This window comes from Melanaphis sacchari, unplaced genomic scaffold (genome assembly GCF_002803265.2).
Source record: "Melanaphis sacchari strain LSU unplaced genomic scaffold, SCAv2.0 Contig20_pilon_pilon, whole genome shotgun sequence".
NCBI lineage: Eukaryota > Metazoa > Arthropoda > Insecta > Hemiptera > Aphididae > Melanaphis > Melanaphis sacchari.
The window spans coordinates 1,243,156-1,270,847 of record NW_020271042.1 but is presented as its reverse complement, the minus strand read 5'-3'; the positions used below and the strand labels follow the sequence as shown (position 1 = coordinate 1,270,847).

Here is a 27,692-nt window from a genome sequence, read left to right as displayed (position 1 = left end):
TTTAAGCTAAACTTGAATAATCATTATTATATTAATTTTGTTTTGTATTCACATACGATTATTTTATACAAAATTTCCACGTAAGGCATTTATATATTTTAAAATAGGTATCGTACAATTGTTGAAAAGTCAGACTTAAACAATCGAAATAATAATATCTATAGATACTCAGGAAAAAATAAAAAATATTTTCCAGAAATAAATTATACTCAAATTACATGTGTCTTTTTGGTATTTTTTTATAATGAGTGTAATATTTAATAACTATTTTCAATTAGTTACGAATCATTACCAACCAAATAATTTAATTATTTAATAACATGTTATGTGAATATTGTTGGGGTGGAAAACAATTATGTATAAATGATTAAAATGTACTTGACATACACCTAACTATGTCAAAGTTGAATGTTGAGATATGGTGGTTCTGTACTTTCCAAGAAGTCGGTAATGGTTGGTAAACTTTTGAAGGTATTTGTAATTTAAATACTGTAAAGTTAAACACTTAAAAACTTGTGTGATGTATGTATAGTAATAATTACTAGAACACTATAGAAAAAATTCAAATATTTGTCATTTAAGTAATTGTTTTGTTTTCTTTGATGATAGATATTGTAGCAGTGTTATGATATAAATTACATGTCGTATATTATTATTACAAATTCGAAAGCTATATGATATTGTAATAAAATATATTATTGCTTTAGAAATCTAAAATTGTTGAACATCAAAAAATTTTCTGTATATATAGCTGATACAAGACTGTTTTTAGAATTCAAAAAGTGTTAATAGAAAAAATATCATTGTAATAATTACTAGCTAGGAATTAAAAAAATTTGAACATGCCTTTGATACTTGACTTATTTCCTTTGAAGAGTTAAAAAAAAAAAAATGTTAGAAAAACGATTAGAATAAAGTTTTAAATTTTTAGAAAAATAGTAATTTTTTATGTCGTGAACTCCAGAACATTAAAATGTTCGTATTAAAATCAAATAAAAGAAAATTTATTTATGAAATAACACGGGGATTTAAAACAAAAATGATTAAAAACATTGAGTTATTGAATGAATATATTTTTTAACTTCAAAGCTTCTGTGATAAGTTATCGTATTATTATTCTTAGTAAAGTTTAGCTTAATTTGAAATGGTTAAGATTTAAAAAAAAGTGTACCTACAGAAATAGTTTTAAATCCATAGATAATTAAGATGAACGAAAAATCAAATTTTTTGACAAGTGTACAAATTTACAATATAAATTACATTGTTGATTTGTTGTAAATGAATGTGTCTGAATGAAATTTAATAAAAAGTTTTAAAAAAACTAACAAAATTAAAAATAAATCAAGAATATCATAATTAAATTTAATCATAAATTATTGTTTTATAAAATTATGTTTTTTATGTCTATGATTTATCATATATTGTCAATCAAAATATTCTTAAATAAAATTTAAAATTTTCATGGAAAATATAAATCAAGTATGTAACTTTTAAGTCAAACATGTTTTTATTTTGTCTGTTTAGAGTTTATGTTATACAAATTTAAGGTATACATTATGTATTCTTTAAAATTTCTTCTTAGCAAGTTGTTATATCATAATAGCTTTTGATTTTTTTAGATCTAGAATGGAAAGTAGATTTTATTGACAGTATAATTATATTTATTTTTATGTTTGTCATTATGTTTTAGAGCAGACTATACGGTTTAATCTTTTTTTAAAGGGTTGTTTCTTATAGAAAGTTTGATGCAGTTAGTACTTTGAGTTGATAGAAAACCAGTAAAATTTTTGCACTTATCTGAATAAGTAAGAAAAATTAATAAAAAAGAGTGAGTAAATGGGAATATTTACTCAATAATAGTTTTTGATAAAATTAATATTATTATTTTGTTGTAATTGAGGGGCCTCAATGCAAAACGAACTATTTCCATTTTTAAGAAAATTGAGTTATATATTGATTCTTATGGTAAATTGTATGAGGATTCGATTGGTCACATAATTATAACCCAAAACGGCCTTTTTCCTTAAGAAAACGATGAAGGAAAAACAGCGTTTTCTGCAAAACGTTCCTTTTCCATGTTATTCAATAATGCAAAACAATCTTTTTCCATTTTTCTTCAAAACATACCTTTTCCAATGTTAGAAGTATTTTAACATAGATATTCACTGCAAAATGGTCTATTTCCTTCATTATTTGTCAAAATGGTCTATTTCCATAATGAAACAAAACGCTCTTTTTCCTATGCATTCGTATTGAGTCAAGAAACAATTTTTTCCAAAACGGTCTTTTAATTTTTAATTACACTTTTGAGAAAATTAATTTTAATTATTTGCATCCTATTTAATTGCTAATAATCATAATATATGCCACTCGTAAAATTTAAATTCTACAGAATTTTAATTTTCATAAAATGTGCTAATCTCGTTGCTAACTTCAGTACAATGTGAGATATGTTAACATTTCCCTCCAAAATTGCATTGCTGATTAGAAATTTATTTGTCTTTAAAAGACGTCTTAGGACTTAGACAGTTAGACTTAGACTCTTAGACGTTCTTAAGAATTTAAGACGTCTTTTAATTTGTTAATGTTAGTTAGTAACTGTCACACAATGCATAGATCACGCATAAATAAAATGCTTGAAGCAGCGACAACAGTAAGTAAACAAAATTATATTTATTTTATTTATAATGTAAGTTATTTATTAAGTAAGTATTCCTACTTCTAAAAACGTATGATTTTCTTAATACTATTTAATCTATTATTATTTTAGGCATTTGAACCTAAACGTTTGACATATAGTAATGTAACAAATATAAGTGCTATTGAAAATAATGATTATCTGCAGGTAATTTAATATTGTTCATATATTATATAATAGAGTATTATATGATATGATTCATATAATTGTTGTAATGTGTTATTGATATTATATAAAATTAGGAAAAAGTACAAACTTGGTTTAATAATAATCCTACAATCAATGAAACTAATAATAATTATTGTTTTACTGTGGACAATACATTGGCATGTTTTTCTTACATTCAAGGCAAAAAAACTGTTGGTATTTCTCAGACATACGAAGGAAAACCAGTAAGAGTTCCTGTACTAAAAAAAAATGGAAATTTGGAAAATATAGGATTAGTTGAAAAACTACCAAAAACTAGTCATGTAAAACCACAGAAAAAGGATGATGTAATAAGACTGTTAAAGTATTTCAATATACCACCCGATGCTAAAGATTTTTATAATGATATTTTAAACGATGAAGTCACTGTTGAAGTCACAGCTGATGAAGATTGTCAAGAATACGAAGAAGATACACTTTAATAAATTATTATGTTTAATTAACTCATTTCTAATCTATAATTTTATTATTTTATTTGATACACAAAAATCTTACTACATAAAATGTACTGTTATACTGCCTGTTATAGGTATATTTTGTATGTTATAATGTTATATTTTATTACTATAAGTTTTATTATGTTTGGTTTGATATTTTACCAAGGTAGGTAAATCAATTATTATAAAATAACTCATTTCTAGTCTCTAATAATTATTTTATTTGATACTCAAAAATTTTACTAAAATGTATTGTTACACTACTTATTATATAATTTTTGGTTGGTATGATATGTTATTTATTATTATAATTATTATTATGTTTGATATTTTACCAAGGTAGGTAAATAAATAAATGAAGTTTAAATCTATAGCATTATAAATTATTACTAATCCTTTAATAATATTTACCATTTTATTCTTTATTTCCAATTTTTTTTTTTACAAAATGTACATTTTCCATAAATAGTACGTTTTGATAAAAAATCTTCATCTTTTTTCCAAACCGTACTTTTTCCAAATATTGTACAAACCGTACTTATTCCGGAAAAGGTCCGTTTTGTAGAAAACAATTTTTTAAATCTTAAGAAAAAAGCAATAAATAATGTAATTAGAAAAGAATAAATTTATAAACAATTGAAGAAGATTTTTTAGAATTTTTTAATATCCTTGAATGTTTTTTACGCCAATTCAAAATACCCTAAACAGAAAACCTGCAATACTGAAAAATTAGAAAAATGGAAAAAGTCCGTTTTGCATTGAGGCCCCTCAATTTAGAAAGGAATAAAAGACCATTTATCATTAAAGTACTATAATTATTATATAACTAATAATGACACATAATAGTTCAATAAATTTGTTAATCTAAATGACTTACTAATTACAAATTGCATATAGGTAATGAAATACATTGCAGTGAGAAATAATGATGTTTTGGGTCTTACAAATATTTAGGGGTGTACGAGTATTCCCTTCTTATTTAGATCTACTGCTGATCGGTATCATTCACAAGTGTTAAAATATTATTCTACAAAGTTCTCGTCGCGTGAGTGATGTGTGGAATTTATAGTATATTCTATCTACGTTAGATATACCATTTTTTTTTCAATTTTTTATGCATATAACTTGTATTTTTCTGTTTCTTTTCTTTTTTTATACCATGATGAATAATAATTAATTATTTTATCTGTCCATAATTTTATTATTGCCATGTTAATTTGTTAATTGAGGTACAAGTCAATAAAATATACAAACGTTACATAGGAGGTAACAGTTATGCAAATTGCCGTGACTCACAAATTCATTTAGTGGTGGTTACAAAAAATGTTGTTAACTATAGTCACTGTATTTCTATTGTATAAAACATTAAATAGGTTTATTTAATAATAGGATTAGTAAAAGTAAAAAGCATCTGAAATTTTGAACATCATTTAAAAAGAACAATATACTATGCTATCAGAAATATCAGATTATCGATTAGACTACCACGAGAGAGTGAAAAACGGCAGATCTCATTTCTCGAGTTAATTTCAAGTTAAATGCAATTCATTTTATGTATATATATAATATATATGTCGACCGGTCTGACTTATTCTATTCGAAGCAACGCATTCGCATTTATCAAGCTGACCGTTAGAGTACCTGATTTTTAATATAAAAAGGGGTAATTGTTTTAATGCCAAAACTTATTACTTTGATCAATATCCATGTTTTAATTAAAATATACGTGATAATAAATTATTATATTGTATTTATAAATAACAAAAACTAAAAAGTATGATTGTAATCACATTATTTTCCTAAGGTGTTATATTTTGGATATCTTTCCTTTATTTAGTATTTATAAAACCACAAAACTATATTTTTGATTTTGTTAGTATGTTAAAGAATCTTGATATTCAAATTTTCATAAATTATACTAATAATAATAAATATAAAATGTAAATAAAAATAAATTATTAATATTCACAAGTTTATTTTGCTTTATAATGTCAGATGTGGGTTGAAGATGGTCTTTAAAAATTAACATTTAAAATAAATTTAAAATTCAATGATAAAAATTAGATTCTTTTTTAATAAATGTAGTATTGTAGTGTATGAGTAAACTTACTCTAAGTTTTGTAGCTATGTAAAAAAAATAAAAAAAAAAAAATAATTGGTTGCAATGAATGTTGACTGTCGAGTTGTTGACATCTGTTAACATGAAAAGATCATCTTGTATACAATTGATATTAATCAATAACCATGGACCGGTCAAGAATTTAAATAGGTACTTTACAACACATACCACTTTACTTTTGCATGTTTAGCTGCTACTCAATCTATATACTTATAATACCTTTACTGTTTTTTATTATTTTCCATGCATCAGTTGATGAACATATTGTTGAAATATTTCATGTTATTTATAATAGTCGTAATTAAATATATAAATAAGTAATCTTCATTATTCTTACTACTTTATACCATGTAATATATCATTTTCATTTGACCGGGCTTTGTCGAAAATGTGATTCAACGAGAGAAGATGTCGGCGATATAAAGTCGAAATTTGGTGGTAATTTTAATTAACTTTTTTCTCTCAAGACGAAAACTGTCTAAAAGGAAATCGACTTCTAGGAAAAAAGAATATCCATACAAAGGGGTGAATAATAAAATCTAATATACTGTGTAGGTTTTCACTCAGTTCAGTTCAGTTAAGGATAAACACACATAGGCGATAAACACGAAGCTTTTAACTTACATTGTAGTGTATACTTATGATAATATTTATGCACCTCAATGCGTGGTTCGTCGACGGTAATAGATTTTTGTCCGTTCCTTGTTTTAATGTTTCCATAGCGATATATTATTTTAAACGCTGTTGAAGAGCGAAGAAAGCCAACGTTAATATTGTAATAATAATATATACAAGTGAGACAAGCAAAAGATAAACAGAAGTTGCATATCTTGTCCATTAATAAACAGGAGATTAAAATGTTATACATATAAATTATTAATTGCCCTTAGTGCACTGTTGGACATCATCATTCATTTCAAAAAGAAAATTTTTTATTCATATACACTACCCTACAAAACTTTTTACCACCTATATATATATATTATAAGTAATATTATACAAGACATAATGTTGTAACGCGTTAAGTCATTAAACTTTTAAGAACCTGATCAAATAGTATTTTGGATATAATTTTTTTTTTATTACGTCCGGTCAAAATATTATAGATTACTCAAGAGTTTAATGTTATCTATTGTATAATTCATAGTTAATGCTTAAATTGCTTTAATAAAAGCCTTAAATGTTAGTACACGCTCAGTGTTTGCGTCAAAATTGATTAATAAATCTTCAGCTGGCGTTTTCTTTTACTTCAAGAGATTATGGTGGGTTTACACCATATACCGGAGTAAGAAATACAAAATATATATCAGTATTTTTTTTTTTTTTTTTGACGTAGATCGATTACTATAAAAATAATATTATTATTTCTAGTTAAAGCAGATTAGACATCAGACGAATATAATAGACATTTCGTTTTGATACTTATTTTTTTCCTGTATCAAAATTTGAAATTACATCATAAATACTATATAAAAATACTTTACACTTTTAATAAAGTCACAAATAATAAATCATTCATCATATATTATATACTGTAAAATTATTATATGCAAGAGAACTTCTGGAATATATTATTATTAAATATATAAATATAAAACCGAAGGTACCGCGATTATAATATTCACATATTATTATAATTTATTAATGATTCTATCAAAATTTTTTCGATAAATTATTTTAATGACGAATATTGGTAAATTACTAGTCATATTAATAATGGTGTTGTGGTGATCAGGTTGGATAGACAGTTTTGGTATATACCGACATCTCAATATTTACATTCATCAAATATTATTCAAACCGTATACCAACTAGTTTCATAAACGTTAATTATTAACTTTGATATATTATGTATATGTGATGAAAATCAATTAAAAGGACCTTTACGATTTCAAAGTTATATAATTAATAATTAAATCCTAAAAACTTTAAGTGTTATACCTATAAAATCTACGTAGATTTAGCGATATATGATACGAAAAATGTGTATTAAATGTACAGTATAAATATTTAATATGTTTATGTACTTCTATACAAACGTTAATATTTTTATGTTCGATAACGTTACACATAGGGATTGGATGATACTAGCATTGATACTCGATATCGGTGGTATCGGTTTTATCAGTTAAGTTAGATTTTTTTGATTAAGGATCGAAACAGAACAAGTCTACCAGTATACAACAATATCACAAAATAATCATAAATTCATAACGGATATCGGTTTGCGGGATCAGTTTTATTGAAATAGCTGTTCATGGTCTTCGCCAAAAATTGAAAAATGTTGTTTTTAAATATATTGGTGAATGTTGGGGTATTGGTAAAAAGTAGCATTGGTTCATTCCTAGTTATATTATGTGTACAACATTTGTGCAGCGAAACAAGAGGATAAAAACTATAAAATGCGTATACTAGACACTTAAATAATTTATTATATATACTCACTAGTGTAGCCGTGTAGGTATATTAATAAAATATATTACCTAAATTATTAGACGCATGTACGTTACTAATAGTAACTTACTATAAACGTGAGTGGCAATGGTAATTTTTTTCATTGGAATATCTTATAGGTACAAAACGGCCGTAAATAAACTATATTTTATATTAATATGATTTAGGTACTCCGAATGGACAAACCAATGGATATTTTCGGATTTAGTTATAGTGCTGCAGCACTTGTAGTGTTAAATATTTTATAATGATTACATCACCCGCCGAGAGATTTTTGTTTTAGGAGTTACGACTCAACCCCCGGTGAGCAATATATTATTGTAAATTTCAAGCGTGTATCAAAAAAAAAAAAAAAGGTTATGGTAAATATTTTTAGAAAAAAAATGAATGATAAAGCTATTTTTGTTGTAGATCAGGTTAAGCCAAAAGCTTAAGCATTATGTGTTAATGTTAACCCTTTATTTTGTAGAATTCAATTATATTCTACTGATATAAATATACTGAGTGGACGTTGGTTTACCATGCATAATACATATTTATGTTCCCCAAGCACACCATTTTCTTCTTTAATAGTGCAGTTATTCAAAATCTGATTTTTATAATTTTTAAATATACTTAAAGACCCTATTTTAAAATTTTTGATAATTTTTTATTCTATTTAAGAGATATTTGTTGTGAAGATACAAACTTCTGTTTTTCAATGAAAAACCTTTTTCTGACTGTAAATTATTTATTTATTTTTTTATTTTAAATAAATATGTATTTACAATTTGTAATATAATAAAACAATAAGTAAATTTGATAATTTTTTTTCACAATGTTTGGAGGCTTGAGTGAAGGAGGCATCCATTGACTAATGTCAAAAGTGAATTATTTAGTGGACAATTTTTCTAAGACTTTTGACGTATTAAAATTAAAATTCGAATAAGTAATTAACTTTGCGTATTAAGGTCCATGATATTTTTAGTAATTTATATTAATCTACAAACGTTTAAAATTTATTCAAATATAATTAATAAATAATAATAGGTACTCGTATATCCAACATTACAACTATTTCATGTTTTTATAAAATCATTTTTAAAAGCTATTAATCTTAGTAAGTATAAACACTTAAATAACTGAGAAATTATTTGTTTGAATTTTGAATTAAGTAGATCAACATTTTCAAAATAGGTCTTTAATTATATTCAAATGTTCTAAAAATCAAAATGTAAATAAAACATTTTGAGTGAGCATGTTTATTGAACCATTCTCTATGTTATATTAAAAATAATAATAATATATGTATACAGTAATAAAATATGTTTGGCTTAGTCGAAAAAATTTATATTGATTTATTTCCTACCTATTGTTTCTACTACACATTATAAATCTATATAAAAGTTAGATCAACCCTATATAATTTGTTATTGGTCGAAGTATAATAGTACAAATAGAAGTTATTTTCCTAAAACTGAATCTAGTATTAAAAGTTTGAAACATTTCACTATAATGTTAGGTATTTTTCAAAAATTTTTTTTTACGGATAGGTGATATTAATGGCATATTTACATATTAAAGTACTATTATACTTAAGTATAAAGGTTAATAATTACACAATATTATTGAAATAATGTAGTTTTGCATTTATGTATGATATTTTATCATTTAAAAAATGTTGTATGTTTTTTGACAGTAAAAAAAATTGTAAATACTTTTACGGCATTATAATTTACAGAAAACAATTACTAGTAACAAATGTATGTAAAAATAAAATTTATTTTAAGATAAAAACAAAAACAAATTTTATCAAAATATTTCACAAAAATGCTCATATTTTTATTTTTCATGAAAATTTTAAACACTAACATCACCTGCATTTTTTTAAAAATCGTTAAAATATCAATTTTTATTTATTTTTCTTAAAATATTTCCTTTGATCGAAAACCAATTTGTCGTTGCTAATAATATTGGTGGCCAAGTTATAAAAACAAATATACGTTGTTTGGCTTAAGCAGTTCTCGATGAATCTTTATATACCACCTCATAAACTCATATAATGATTGATTGAAAACAAAAAATAAAAAAAAAGTTTTGTAATTTGTATAAATGAAAAACAAAACTTTTTGTTCTGATTTGGAATTATACTACCTATATTAACTTTTATAATACAAAATGGAGGCCATTAATGTTTTCTAATAAGATATAGACAAACTAAAATACGGTAGCCCATCTTGTATATAATGTAGCTCATGATCGAAGTTTAAAATCATAAGCATAAAATTATAATGCAATGTATAAGATAACTATGCACAAATATTCACAAAAATATTTCGTAACTGAAATAATAACACTGAGAATCAGTAATATATTAGGCAACAATCGAAAGAGAACGTGTATACACCTTCAGTATTTTTGTTCATCAAATGAAATTCAACTATTGATTTTTAATAAATAGCGATATTATAGTTTCTTACTATTTGTTTTGTTGTAGAAGACAGAACAATTATTACGCTTGTATAATTTACTTATTTCTTGTGAAATAATAATCATGGTGCAATAAAGGAGTTATGCGGCGAAATTATATGAGAAAAATCTGAATTATTATTACCCCACTAATATAAAACAAGAACAATGCTTGAGGTTTCCATAAATTTAAATAACAAAAAAAGGGCGGTGAGTCGTTTTGGTTCAGTTTTTATTGTGAAATAAATGATGTTGGCAATGTTGGCATGATTATGATAATTTTTTTGTTTTCAATGCGAGTATGTATAAGAATAGGTGAATACTTATACATCAGTTTTTCTTAAAGTTGAACATATTAAAATATTATAGCAAAGATAAATCAAAAAAATAAAATAAATATTAATATCATAAAAATAGGAAAAAATAAGTAGAGGTAATTGTTTCAGCTTGAAACACCTTTTTTAGATGGATGCATACAAAAATTATACGAGTATGTTTATAATGTTTATCGTAGCATTTATTATAATTTGTGTTCACTTATACTAATAAAATTCTTTTATAAATCACTTTCCAAATTATGGGTACTTAATTCGATAATAATTATATGATATTGTTGTTATCAATATCATATCGATGGCAACCAAAACAAATCTCACCACAACATATTATTATAGTCGAGGCGTGTAGGGATTATCAATTACTGCATATTCACACACTAACAAATTAAAGCAATTGGAAATAATTTTTTGATTATTCAAAACACTATACATATAGGAGTCAGTTATTATTGTTTAAACTTTTTCTCTATTCCGCTAAAAGTACATTTGAAATAACGTAGTTCAAAGAAATAACTTAATATAAACTTTGGTTTTGTTTTGTTTTTCATTATTATTTATTAAAATTCATTTACGTTTAGGTACACTCATTTCTTGGGATTATTAAATAAATGAAAATATTTTTGTTTTAATTTAAATATATTTAAAAACAAAAACTTGATTTTAAATCGCAATGTACATTATTTATTATTTATATTTTAGTAGTTTAGATGAAATTTGTATACTTTCCGAGTATTATAAACTGCTGTTGAAGTATTATAGTAAAATATACTTTTTGAACCATAAATGTTATGCGATGCTGAACGAGTATTTTTATTTGCAATACTTATTTTATATAAAACTTGAATATTACTTATAGTTTTTCATGTTTTAGTAAATGCGTTTCAGCTTAATGAATTATTCTTTTTTTAAAGAAAAGTATTATTTAAAAAAATATTATTTGTTAATCAAAATCTTCTAAATATTTATTTAATGGTACTTTATAATAATTGAAAATACTTTATAACTTTCAGAATATATGTATTTACCTTTGTTGAGTTTAAACTTATTATATTAAAATAGTTTTTATTACCTTGTATTATTTTTAAGATAAAATATGTATTAAAAATAACGATTCTTTAAATATTTTTGTTCAGGCTCTCTTCTTAGTAACTTTAAAAATAAAATTTTAATTCCACTGATCCAGAAATATTCAACTCTTAATAAATATGACGAATTGCATCAATAAAATAATGTCACATTGAATGATCTCTTCAGCAAATTAAAAATGTAGTATTTGTATAAATACGTTTGTGTATTGCTCTTACGCATACGTATAGTTAAGTAGAGTATATATGTCACAGGTTGTTTGAGAATTCAGCCTACCTGAATGGTACCCTATTTAATTTTTTTCAAAGAACTGATTAAATTAGGCTTATTATAAATGATATAAAAGGTAGTTATGTTTTTTTGAAAATTTGAATATTATAAATTAATTATAATATATTAATATATAAATGTTTAATTGATAAAAAGTACCTAAAACAGGCAACTATAATAATAACATATTTACATCAGTATATTATTTTAATATATTTAATAATTTAATTATTTTAATTATTTGAACATTATATTGTAGATACAAATTATAGATGTCTATTTTATGCCTAATGCATAAAATTTTTTAATTTTTTGTTTGGTAAAAAAAGTTTGAAAATGTATTACAAGTTTGCTAATTAAGTAATTCTACTTATATTGAAATATTTCATTAAAAAATATACAATATTTATAGTTACGATACTATTTTGTAAGCGTTTTTAGTTAGAATTTTGACAAAATTCGTAAAAAACTTGAAAATTTACAAATTATTTTTTTTTTTATGGTTTTGTTTATTTGTTGTAAGTTAAAAACAATTAACCGTAGGCACTTCGAAATTTTCTTAGTATTTTCTACTATATAATTTTTTAATGCATTAATATTTTTTGAATTATTTATAGACACTTGTTATTTTAAATTTTTTTAGATTACTTTAATAGCAATATTAATAAATATATTATGAAATATACTTAGTGATGTAGACTGGTCTGTCTTCAGAATAGTTATTTGAATACATTGATTTATTATAGAATTCAAAATTAACACATCCATTATAGTAATCCAATCGACACCTATTACACAACAGAGTGGTACTCATTTGATCTACTTTATTTTATTAATATAAAAAAATGTATATGAACAAACCATCCTAGCAGTAATAGTCATTATATAGTAGGTAAATACAATAAAAACATAAAAAGGACTAATTTCTATCATCAATAATCAATAAGCTTGTGCCTGAATGGTGTCAGTATTTAGTAATGATGTACCTATACAAAAAGTATTCTGGTGGTCTACTAATTAGATTTTTGGATGATTATATTGTTTATGTCGGTACTAGTGATTCTCAAGCGATTGGAACGATGATTTCGTGAATAGAATGGAAATATTAAAAAAGTATAATAGAATGGTTTAAAATTATTAAAGTATTTTTTCTGTATTAAAATAAAATGCGCGAATGTTCCACTTTTACTTAAGTACACTTTATATAAATCTATTATTATGTGAGTGTGTGTTGTAATGTTTATTGTTTATCATTCGACTTCATGGATAAACATCATACTTAGTATTTTTTAAAATATACTTCTTCTTTAAAACTGACATTTCATTTAAAATGCAAAAATGAATTTAAATGATATTGTTATTAGGTTAGGTTATCTATTAGATTTAGTTAACAGTTACATATAAGTTAATTTTAATGAGAATATTTTAGGAAATACATTTCTTGAAAAATGTTAACCAATGTTACTATAATATAATCATGATACTTATAATAAATTATGTTGAGTATTGTTTTTGGCTATAAAAATAATATTTCGAAAGAATTTGTTTTTTAATAATAAATATTTAAACATTTGGGACTGTTAAAAAAAAATGTTTATTATTGCTTTTTCTCGTTTGTGATTACTTTGGGTACCTAGTGAAAGGTCACGGAAATGTGATTTATTCTTACAAGGTTCTTTTGTGTTAAAAGTACTTGACTTTGGTATACTCGAAAGGTCTAGAAACAAAAAAAAAAAAAATCGCCAAAATGAATAAGACGCATTTTCCAGTACTGTGCACATTGATAAGGTTATACTACATGTTTTTGGACCCATGATCATCCGTCACATTTGACTCGTTCAACCGTAATATATTTGATAGTGTTAACGCTAACAGTTCTAGCCAAGTCAGTTGGAAAATGCAATTTGCCAAAAACAGAGTCCTCCAGGCCATCCAATCTTCAATAAATTCTTTTCCATCTAGTCAATCATTGATGCCATTTTCAGTTGATTTGTGTGGGTGTGCAAATCAAAATTTTATACATATATAACATATTTATGTATATATGCATATATGCAATATGCATAAAAAATAAATCAATAGCAACCAATAGTATTTTGATTGTGAACGTAAACATTTATGTTCAAATTCTCAGAAAATTAAAAAAAAAATTTTCTTGTGTGTTACTTATTTTTTTTTTTTAATAACCAATCATGTATACGCTTAATGTATAATTAAGTACCTAAGTACAATGTGGGAATAATAACTAATGATTAGATCAGCAGTAATTTTATTTAAATGATCCAAACGATTGATGCTAAAAACGTTTTTAATATAACCCATGACTACGAAATTATAATTTTTCTTAATACACACTCTACACTATAAAACATTTACACTAAAAATGTTTATACTTACACTATTATAATTATCAAAATCCATTCTTTTCAAATCTTTTTCCTAATTTTCTTCTTAATAACTGTAGTCCAACATTTAATTGGTTACGCGATCTCTTGAAAAATTAAATTAAGACATAAGACTGTCTAAAAGTAATACCGCTACTCACAAATGATTGCTCATTAAATGAGAGTTATACATGAATAATATTACCTAAATCGGTGTCATAATAATAATTAATAAAACACTTTACTTTATTTATTTCGATTTTCAAGAACGTACATTTGCTATTTTAGTTAAATGTATTTATGTATAACGAAAGTGCGGAAATGAAGTAAACATATTCTTGTTTCCGTTTTTTTTTTTTTTTTGTAGCAGCAGTAGTCTTATTTCCTCGTCAATTTCATCTTATCTGCGATTTCTATTGTTGAAATAATATACGCTGTCTTCCTGATTTTTTTTTGCACATTTAGGAATTTGGAGTATAGATCTCTTTTTTACACATCAGCTTCAGAATATATTATACAATTTCTCCATGCATTAAACATGAATTTCCCCTATAAATGTTTACATTGGTCGTGCTTTAGTCAGTAACGGTAACACGTCGCAGTGCACGAAGAAACAAGTAAAGGCATCCGTCTTCGTTTATAGATCTAACGTGACACAAATTGGCTCGTTTGTCAATACATTGTACTAAATATTGAGCATAAATGATTTATTTTTCATTTGTAATGATTGGTGAAAAAAATGATGATTCTTGAAAAAAAAGATTTTAGTAGTTATACGAATCAAAATATTGAAAAAAAGTTTAGTAGAGTATTTTATTTCTTTTTATTCTATGTAATTATATATTAATGGATTCTACAGTGTATTGGCGAAATATAAATTGATTAAGTTTATAAAAATATCTAAAAACATTTACATATTCTAAATAGATAAAACCAAAAATTCACTTATCTACTATATAAATATATAATAGAATAATATAACATAAGATTAACTTATGAACAATTTTTCAACATATTTTTAAGTTTGAGATAAAAATTGAAAATTAGATGAATTTTAACGCAAAAATAATTTGAAAATTTTAGTGATTTTATTAAAAATTGAACTTTGAATATTTACAGAACAAGTTCTGACTATGTATTTTCATTATTCTTGATTACTAAAACTACATTTTAAGCGTTTTGTAATAAATTACAGTTTTTAATATTTTAAATTTTTTAACAATTTTTTTTACAGATACAAAAGTTGATAGCTAACATAAAAAAAGATGATGTAAAATTATCGCTCTGCTCAGAATTTAAAGTTGCAAAGGTGGAATACTTGACTGATAATAATTCAGTGAAACTATATCGAGAAAAAGTTAAGATTCGTAGGCAGTTATTAAAAGAAAATACAGTCTAATAATAATAACATTGAGTAAGTACTTATAAAAAGTCTATTAAAAAGTATGATATAAATTTTCATTCCTAAAATTTGAATTATAATCCTGATAATGTTTTAATAATTAGATTCCAAGACAACGGTTAGAAATTTGTAAGATAGGCAGTAAGCATTTATAAATGCAGTTATTAAGATTTTAATTTAAAGACACAACAAAAGGGAACATAATGTAAATTATTTTATACATTTTTAAACAACATTTTTGAATGGTTTTTTAAAAAAAACATTAATTTACCAAATCAAACAAATTTTAAATTTTTTGATACTATTTTAAAAACAATACAATTAACCTGGATATATTAGATTTGTTTATGAGTAAATAGTGTAGTTATATAATGGCAACTTCTGTCAAAGAAGTTATATTAATTAAACCATTATTATTTTTTTTAATTACCACAAATAATAACCCATAGCCTAAAATATGTGTAAAATATATTTTTATTTAAATTTTGTTCATTAAGTTAGTTTTTTCCAAAGTTTTTGTCTTTGTTGTACAATATATAGAATATTTATATACTCAAACTGCTTATGTTAACATGATTAGAGAATTTTAGACATATCAATAAATTATTTTTCAATTAATTTTTCTGTTATCTGAAATAGAAAAATAATGTTATGCTATTATTTATTATTTTATTAGAGAGTTGAAGAATACATTTTTGGTTTATCGAAATTCAAATAAATAAAATTATTTGAGATTCTTAAAAAAAAAGATAGCTTATTTAAGTAGATAAATAGATAATTAAATAGTCAAATTATTAGATTTTATTAAATATTAAAATACTATTGTATATATACATTTTAAAGTTTAGATAAGATATTATGTGGTATAAATACATATAAATACATAATATACCTATAATATTTTAATCAGGTGAATTTCAATGAGGATACACAATATAATACATGTCATCTGTACACAAAAATAAAAATGAATGTATTTCTTTTAAAGTATGTCTAATTTTTTATTTTTATAATAACATTATTAACCACACCTATTGGTCCTAGTTCTAAAAATTGTATTTTGTTTATTACGCATAAATTGATAAATTAATAAAATTTGACTATTTTAATATCTCTTGAATATGAAACAATAAAATACAAATTAAATTAGTACAAAATTAATTGTTCCTACAGGCTGTAATATACAGTCTAGAATGCGAAACAACTGATTTATTGTTTAACATTTTAATCAAATCGTATTTATGATTCTTAATCGACGTATATTTGATTTATTATTTATAAATTTATACCAATCTGGTTTTATTAAATTCAATAACACTAAATTTCGTTCACTATACTTGATTGTACCATTTGTACTAATGATATTATTTTATTTGTTTCAGTGTCATATATTTAATATTTATGTATACATTAGTACACAATAACTGATTAAAAATAGTTAAAAAAGAAAAAGAAAAGTTAGATACAAATTATAGATAAATATATAGATTACATAGATAAATCATAAACGACACTATTATATCATAATTTCATTAATTTTGTTATAATAGAATAATTATTGGTTTTGAATCGAATTAATGAAAGGAGAATTTATTATTAAAAAAATATTTACGAAAGTTGTACTCGCTGTAAATGTATCTTAAAAGTATTCACTAGTTCTACAATAGAACAAATTACCATAAAAATATGTTGCCATGGAAATTTCTTTTATGATTGATTGTTAAGTAATATACATAATTACATAAAAAATTTAATCATTAAGAACACATGACAAATGGTGTTCCAACGAATTCAAGCATAAAAAAATGAACCACGGTCCCGTTTTATTGCTGGACGATAAAATAAGAAATGAATCCTTAAGTTTTTGAATAAAACACTATGGGATAGTAATAGTATTTTAATATTTTATATATGTTTTGTGTTTTAAAATTGTGAGCGCATTTATAACTTTATAAAAGTTAATAGGAGTGTGTGAGTATTGACCAAATACATTTTTTATATGTTTAGTTGATAAATTTTATTTTTTTATAATTTTCCAAGATTCATTTAAAAATTATTAAAATATTTATAATCAAAATCATATATATATATATATGAGCTTTATAAAATAAGTATTATGCAGCGAGTCAAATACCAAAATATTAATATTTAATATATATATAAACTATCTAAAAACTAGAATTTTCTTTAAAATATTTCAAATGAATACAATCTAAGTCACATAAATATTATTTAACATTAATAATTATATTATTTTTGTGACGTATAATATTATATTAATTTAAAGTATTGTAAAGAAAAGTTTAATTTTCAAGAAAATTGTAATAATTTGTAGGTTAATTTAGAGCTCTACTCAGAAAAGTTTTTGATTACTATGTAATACAGCTATCATATTTCAGTTTAAAAAACAATATTCGATAACAATTAGTACCAAAAAAACACGTTTATCCGATAATAAATTTCTGGTTTTATAGATTTTGAGGGAAGCGATGAATGAATAAGTTTTACAATTACGTTGTATGGGTACCTATATTTTTTTAAAGGTTATATATTTATTTCAAGATTACATTTTGACAAAATTGAATATAACTTTTAAACAAAAAATAATGATTTTTGTTATGAATTCGTTATTTAAAGAATTTTATTTGTAAAGAGGTTTAAGATTATTCTCAATTGTTTTAGTTATTATTTGCAATACACAATGAAATTTTAAAAATTTCTATAGATATTTATAACACGATTCTATTTAAACTGTTATTTCATACATCGACATTTATATTTTTAAGTTATAAATCAATAGTATTTATAAGAACTAATATTGTATGAATTAATATAATACACGAGTATGTGATTTTTTTTGAAAAAATTAGTTTTACCCACAGTTTTACTAATAGAAAAATAAATTTCTAATTGTATTATAAATATTGTATAATCATATATCCGTACATATATATATATAATGTGTTTGCCTAGAATTGTTTGGATACAACGATTTATCATTGAATTACAATTTAACACAAACATTACGATAACAAACTCAATACTACACTCAGAACCTACTATACAGCAGAGTTACTTTCTTATCATTTTTTAAAACTATAATTTACTAAATACCTACTTTAAGTACATAAAAATGTTTGAAAGAAGGTTAACGCTGTAAAGGTACGTTTTTGATTATGACAAACTAAGATAGTGCGTCAAATATATTTGGGTTATAAAAATGACTTTTTGAAACTAGCTTTCCTAATTGTTAAATGTGCCCTAAGAGAGATATAGAGAATGAGAAAGAAAGTATATAAACAATAAAAAGTAAATGCTAACTGTTTTTTACCCATATCACTGATATTATCTACGCAGTTCGATGTAGTTTGTGGTTCGTAAAATAGGTAGGTATATATAGATATTTCGTCTATGGTGTTTGGTATATTAGACCTTAGGGATTCAAGATGATAGACAAAAATAGCGTAGGTAGACTGATAGTGTAAAAATGTATCTGGTATAAGATTCTATACCAGAGACAACAAAAAATAAAATAAGTGCATTGTGTAATGTTTTACTCACGTAATTGATTTTTTCCTTTAAATATACATAAACATAATATATATAATATATTCATCAAGCGGATGAATATTATGCATAAGTCGTGCATATATGATATACATTAAATAAAATTGTAATTATTTTGTTGTTTCTTAATTCAGTTTTTTCAAAGTATAGTTAATTTATTATAATATATTTATCAAATATATTACGTATGAAATAATTATACTATGTATCTTCGCAAATGACAAAACAGCTGTTGATAGTTTTTCCAATAATTATATTATACATTTTTTTCTCCCTAATTTGAGTTGTTTAAGACTTGAATTGTTTTTGTTGATACTTATTACAAGTGGTTAATAAGAGTGATCATGTAATTTATTTGTATATTCATTACTATATGTATCACGATACGCCTTTTTCAAGAGGAGACATGAGTGGACTAGGTCAGTGATTTTGAACCTGGGGATTGCAAATACATAAAACATTTGGTAAGTATATTGTGTAATTATCAAAAGAAAAGAGTCCTAAATAATCTTGATGACATTGGGGAACATAGACTCAAGAGGCTGAAGAATCGCCGGATTAGACTGTAATAGTATGACATGTGTCAACACATTTTTTTTTTTATTTTTTATTGAAAGAAAACCCTTGGAAGCATTGGTCATTGGGTGTATTGTGTACAAGAGTTATACATAAGCTTACATTTAGAATTTTCGACTTTACATTTTATAAACAGTATTTTTGTATTTTGGTTTGACATTTGGAGGCAACGATGAATTTAATGATGTTGGCGAATGATTGAGGATTATTGTGTAATATTTCAGCTATTGATTGAGGGAGATTGAAGATTTTTCGGGTGTTAAGATATATTGATATATTTAGCATTCTGAGAGTATGTTTTTGATGGTGACTTGAACTTCGCAGACTGATAATAATGGAGAATCTTCCTTCGCCATTAAGTAACTGTGGGAAATTATAATGTGTATTGAACTTTTTGTTTGAAATCGAATGAATTATTTATGATTATGAATATAATATGGAATGATTTCAATATTAAATAACACATTTCTTTTGCATTGTTCCATATTGTGATCATCTGCTTAACCACTGCAGCAACTTGGCCCAATTGAGACACGAGTAAATTAAAAATTAATTGAGATTTCTTAATGTTTACATTTGTTCAAGATACTAATTATAAATATTATATTGTATACTTAGTGCTTTAGTTTACAAGTTATATATAAATTAAAAACTACAAAATACAATATTTTTTAAGTTGAAATGTAAACCGTTTGATAAAAATGAAGTGTTTATACCTACAAGCTATATTTAATGAAAAATTGATCAATATAATATCTGTAAAAAAAAAAATAACTAAGATAAAATTTCATTTAGTTATTTAATACTGTAAAAATTCATTTTAATAGTAACATAATTTTTGTTTACTACTTACCATGGAAATTAATAATTATTTTAATTAATTTAGCCATATTGTGGTACATATTATTATGCTATTGATTATAATAGTTTGTAAATATTGAGAAATGTACACTATTAATAATAATATTATGTTGTTAATTTAATTTTTTAAACTGTATTTAAGAAAAGCAACTATCAAGTAATATTTTACACATAAAATCGTCAAGTGTTACATTTTTTGTTTCAGCTTATGTACAAATTTAATTTCTCAGTAAAATTTTGAATATCAGATTTTATCGAACAGAAAATACTGCTACTCTTTTACTTTGGTTTTAAGGATAATAATAACACATAAGTCCCGTTTAATAACAACCGATGTTTTAATATATATCATATGGTATTAGATAGACAAGGGACTTAAATGGATTTTGAATTTAATTGAAAAGAAAGTCCAAACGCCGGATGTTCTTATTTCAATGAAAAATTACTTTTTGCGTAATCCCTTCCCATCAATTTATACTTAAGCACCTGGGACCTGGCAAAATAAACTAAATTGCTTTTAACAATAATACACTTCGGTCATGTTAATTGCTTTGAAGCTAAAATAGTTAAATTACAACAACATTATACTCGTATTATTATATACATGTATAAAATATGCCGTTAAAGTACGGAAACACAGATTTTTAAACCTGAGTATTTTGAACACTATTAAGAGGTAAGTTTTACGATCCCCATATACTTAATAGATGTCAACGTATGTAAAATATATATGCATAATAAATAATTATATTTTATAATTGAAAATTCTTTGAAAATTCAAAAGTACTCATTAAAAAAAAAACTTTCTTGAAAACTATGACAATACTTATACTAGCTACCGATGAAAAGTTTTTCAGTATAAAAATCAATATGTTCGCATTTTTCATTAAAGTTCATTTCATTTTTCAGATACCCAACAATGACAGGGTTTCAGAAAATAACAACGTCGAAGCCTAGAAAGTGATAAGTTATAAAGTATATAATTTGAATAATCCACCTGAACAATAATATCATATTACATCTATCTTGATTTAATTAAAAAACAGTGTATGTATATATTATTTTATTGTAATATATAAATGCATGAGAGTACTTCAGAAGACGAACCGAGTGATTCACAGAGAAGATAAGTCTCGCGTCTTAACATCTAAAATGCTCATGTTATTTTTTAAATATGTAATCAAATTTCACTTAACTAATGGTAGAAAAAAACATTTTTCGTTAGTTTTTCATTTTTAAATCTGTTTAAACGTTTGTTCAAATATTTTTTTTAACTTGAATCACTGAGTTTCTTCAATGAGTATTCAAAACTAGTATTTTTTTTTTATTATTGAATAGTATAATACACAATATAATAATGACAACTGATGTAGTTAATTTTTCTTTTGGATTCGTATTTTTATTATTTATACGTATATATAATGAATAGATGGGTCGTGCAGAGTATATTATTGATTCTTTTTAAATAGCCGAGAGAATCTATAATATTGTATCATCACACCTTAAGGAAAAATCTAATTTTATACTAGAATTAAAAATTTTGCTTAAAGTTTGGATGAGTGGATTTCTGTACTACGAATTAGGAATTGATCTTACTGGTCATCACTTCTATTATTTTGTATAAATTCAAAATATCAATACAACACAAAAAAAAAAAAAAAAAACATGAGAGAAATAATCTGTTCTACGGAAATATATTTATATACATTATAACTGTGTAATACGGACCTTGAATAAAATGGAAAGCTATCCAATACGACATTTTTCTATGGTCCCGACATGTTCCTATAATTTTATGTAGACATTAAAACTTGATAAAACGGAACTTTCCTAACAAGAAAACGGAAAAATTTTGTTGGTCCAATATAAGTAAAAACCTTGCATAAGCCAGAAATATGACACGCGTCAAGTTACGTTGATATGAATATGTAGGTATATCGTTAAATGATAACTAAAATAAAACTGCACTTCATATATTAGTTAGGTAATTTGTATTTTTTGGTTATCATATCTGCGATACAAATTTATCCCGTATGTATAATTTATAGCTGTGAAAAAGTTATGCATCAACAGTCTATCACTGAATAGTTTGCTTGTACATACAAAGTGACGTTCATTCAATTACATATAATATTGGAAAAATAGCAACACAGTGATAAAACAAAAACTATACATGATTTTTTGAAAAGATAAATTTTTAAATTTATTTCCAAACCTTCATACTTATTATGTAATATGTATAAATTATTAATAGCTTTGTAATAAAAAAAGTCTATAATTATTAATCTAAAATAAGTTATATAAAGTAACATAATAAATAAAGTTTATAATTAGTCTCCAACTCAAAAAATTTAAATTCTAAATGTTGTAAACTAATTTTATAATGTGAAAAACTGGTACGAATTTATAATTCGGAATTTTTTTGTTTTATTTAATAAAGCGGAAAACTGCTTAAAGCGGAAGTTTTGGTTAATCCCATGCTATTCCACATTAGACAATTTTCACTGTATGTGTTGGGGTTTTCGCAAGGACTAGAACCTTGATGATTTTTACGGTTCCGGTTCTGGCGTGGTTCTTAGAAAAACTAAAATTTCGGTTTCGGTTTCGTTATGGTTTAAAAAAAAAACTATATTCCTTTTTGGTTTAAAAATTTAGGTTTCGGTTCTTTTCGGTTCTTTAAAAATGAAAATTATGTTTTTTGTTTAGGTTTTATACTTAGAAAAATATGAGTTCATTTCTATTCTTTAAAAAATATTAGTATTGAAAATACTAATGTTATTAATCTTTGTAATAATGATAGTATATATACGTAGGTATTTGTTTAGTTCATAATTCTTATTATTTATTAATGAAAAATAAAAATAAAAATAATAGAATTATTATAAAACTGAAATTAATCATAATTCATAAGAAACCTTTACAAAGAAGTATCGGCTCCGGTAAAGTTTCGGTTTAAAAAAAAAAAATAAGGGTTCCGGTGAGGTTTCGGTTCCAATACCGGTTCTTTTCAGTACGGTTCCAGTCCCTGGCTTGTCGTCTAATCGCACATCGTGTTATGTTTTCTATGCTAACTACTGAGTATATTGGATATAATTGGTTTTTAACTCAAATAATTATTCGGTATACGGATAAGATAGTCACATGATGTTCATAGGTAAGTATTAGTGTAATAATAACGTCGTCGCAAAACCGTTGCCAGTTCAATAATAATTATACATTAGAGGTAACTTACTTTGCGGGAGACCCTTTGTTACGCAGACCTTGTGTAATGATAATAATAATAATAATAATAATTACTATTATCCAGCCAACTGCTTCATAATACGTCAGTCTTGACAAAATAATCATATATATATATATTATATATTATACAGAGTAATTCACCTTATTTTAGTTAAATAATTTATTTATTCAAATTCTGATCTTTGAAATTTTTAAATACACCTAAAGAACATATTTTTAAATTCTTGAGATTTTTTATTTGACTTAAGATGTGTACTGTGGCAAACTTTCGCTTTTCAAACGATACCTCAATAACTGTTTAGTGGATAATTTTCTAAAAAAAATGCAGTATGTACTTAATTTAAAGTTCAAACGAGTAGTTTTTCAGTTAATAAAATATTTATAATACATAATATATGATAATAGTCTAAAGCATAAATAAATAAGTAATACAGGACTTAGTATTTATTATGCACAAACCATATTTTTTAAAATAATAAATATTTTTAAATTACTAATTAAAGTCCCCATATTTTCAAAATCTTTTATCACGGACTGATTATTAGTACACAAAGTTAAACAATTCGAAACTATACATTCAAATTTTTATTTTGATATGTCAAAAATTAAAAAAAAGAGAGAGGGTTATCATTTGAAAAGCATAAGTTCCTATCTCCACGGGATACTTGTTAAGTAGTACAATAATTTCAAAAATTTTAAAATATAGTTTAAAAGTAGGTACATATAAAAATTCCAAAAATCGAATTTTAAATAACTGCATTATTGAAGAAAAAAGGAGTTAAACATGCTTGAATCACTCTGTACAGTTGAATACTCGTACCTTGGGACTCAATCTTATGTTGTTTATTTTGGTAGCTGCACTTACACCCTTCAACCACTCCCTATATTCACATAAATGTGTTTATATACATTGTAGATTATTAGTGTATAAAATGTATTTTCTCTCTCTCTCTCTCTCTCACACACACACACACACACACACACATACACATTGACAAGTAAGCAGTTTACGATATATTTAATTTCCGAATTATTAGCGTCGTAGTGAAATTTAAGATATTTCGTAATACGTCTAAATATACGACATACGTATATTAATGATATACAAACGCATTTATTTAGTGTCACAACAACATTTTCTTTGCCCTGCAGGCTTGATTAAATTTAATAACAACTTTTAGAGGTGTAATTTTTTTAATTATATACACAACTATATACATGCATTTAGATTGTTTTAGCTTTGTTTTGTTTTTTTGCAATTTGCAATTTACTACCGACTGTCAGTTGTGACGTTATAAATAAATTGTTACGACGTTGTGTGCTGTACAATAAAGAGTCTATATAAAGTCCTAGACTTGGCATAATAATTTAAGTGTTGTATAAATTTACACGAAATATACAGTAGGCTGTGATTTATCCTGAAACTATTCTTTGGAATTTCGATTTAGATATATCAACATTTAAAAAAAGAATCATTAAACTTCTAAACAATTTACTGTAAGAAAGTTTGATTCTCGTTTGGGAAAAACAACTTTGTTCCACCACAGATCACTCTTTAAATGGTATAGAAATTGAATGTCTGATTGTACAATCTCAAAAATTCAATGAATCAATAGTGTTCTAATATTTGACCCTATAAATGATTTAGTGACCCTAAATTTTAGTGAATGATATAAGTTGCAATATTTTTCTCAAGCAATTTGGAGTGAGTATTTGAAAAATTGGTTTTCAAGTAAAAACTATTGTACTTTAAAATTCTATAAATCGGAATTATTTGAATAAAGGAAGTATAAAGTTATGCTTGGCGAATCACGTTTTATAATATTTGTAACGCATATAATGTTATAATATTGAATGGCTTATATACATATTTACATTAAGTACTGATTTCGATATTAAATTAGAAGATACTTGATATTCTCCAGTATACGGAGTATAACAAAGTATAATTTATTATATTACAATATGTATGTTTTTTTTTTTTTTTAATGGAAATTATCTTTCTGTGCAACCAACCATGTGTTATGAAACACTGTTGTAATAATAATTGTAAAAAACAAAATTCTCATTTATATGGTATATTAAAACGACAGGTGATAGTAACTTAACGATTTTAAATGTATTAAAAAAATATATATAATGATACGGTGGAAAATGGCTAACGAAAGGAATGCACGTACGATAGTCTATCTTTAACGTTGCACTACTGTAATTTTACGATTGGAATGCATAAAACAAATTGAATTTCGTATCACCTTGTAACATATGATGAATAATTCCAACAGTCGACACGATCGAATCCGGGACACAGACATAACTAGTCACGCATCGCACAAATGTATTTCAATATTTAATAGTTTATACATCAGCAGTACAGAGAATATTATTATTTAATATACAATACGAATATATATGTGGCCAATTGCCAATAGAGATCATCGATCAATGTGTTTGTTGCGTTTAAGTCCAGAAAAATACTTATGAAGGCGATTAATTCTTCGCTTACTGTGGATTGGTATATACCAACTTAAATTTTATCCACGGAACATTAGATGATCGTATCTTGTAATGTTATGTCGTTAAGCAACCGTAAATATTTCAGACTGCAAAAATTTAAATATAAAATCATCTCATTTGAAGAAAAATAAAATTGAAAACATCTACGTATAATCGCTCCTTTTACGTGAATACTTTTCTTGATACTATTTATGTCTCAATCAAATATAAAATAAAATGCTCGAAAACTCTATAGAGTTATAAAGTTTATTAGTTAATTGTATATACCATTATTAAGTACATTGACTTATATCTTAAAATATATTTTATTTTTAGTAATTTTTTTTTTTAACAATAAATCATCAATTTGTAAGTTATAAAGTAACCAAAAATAATCAGTTATTATTTTAATCTACACTTTCAGAGTTCTGGGTTTACGATTAAGTAAAATTTTCTTTCAGGTTCAAAAATAAAACGATTAATTATTGTGCTTTTTTATTTTTATTATCTTATAAGTTTTTATAAATCAATATATAAATGTTATCCATTTTTTTTTTTTTACAAAACTACAAGACTATTGCCACTGCTTTTTTTTTTTTTTGAGCAAATATTCATTTAGTATGCCAAGTTTTTCTTTTTGTTGTTATTTTTTGGTTCATTACAATCTTTTTGATATGGGTATAACGGCAAAAAGGTAAGTTCTCGTAATTAAACTAAAATAACGGAAATATATATTATATATATTGTGTAAAACGGGAAGTTGTATTGGATTATCCTGGTTGCGTGACGTATCATATATTAAAAAAATAAAAAGGATCACTTCGAATAAAGTATGAGCTCGTTATGATCACGATAAAACACACTGTGGAAAAAAAAACACGGACAGTATAAAATCACCATAAATAATCACTCGAAGTCAAATTTTTACTGTTTACACATTTAAACTATTAAATTATTATTATTGTTGAAAATACGAAATATAAGACATGTAGAGTGAAAGGAAAATAAAATATAACTTTATAAACTCTATAATTTATAATTTATATTATACTATACGTATGCACCTGCCACTAATTTTTTTTTATACATTTTAATTTTACACTTTA

The 27,692-nt window shown here is 24.2% G+C and overlaps 1 protein-coding gene across 1 annotated transcript in view; it reads right to left on the bottom strand.

Annotated features, from left to right (window-relative positions):
* The window catches only part of LOC112593716, a 60,192-nt gene that overhangs the window by 7,555 nt on the left and 24,945 nt on the right, over positions 1 to 27,692 (bottom strand). The gene's annotated exons all lie outside the window — the stretch shown is intronic.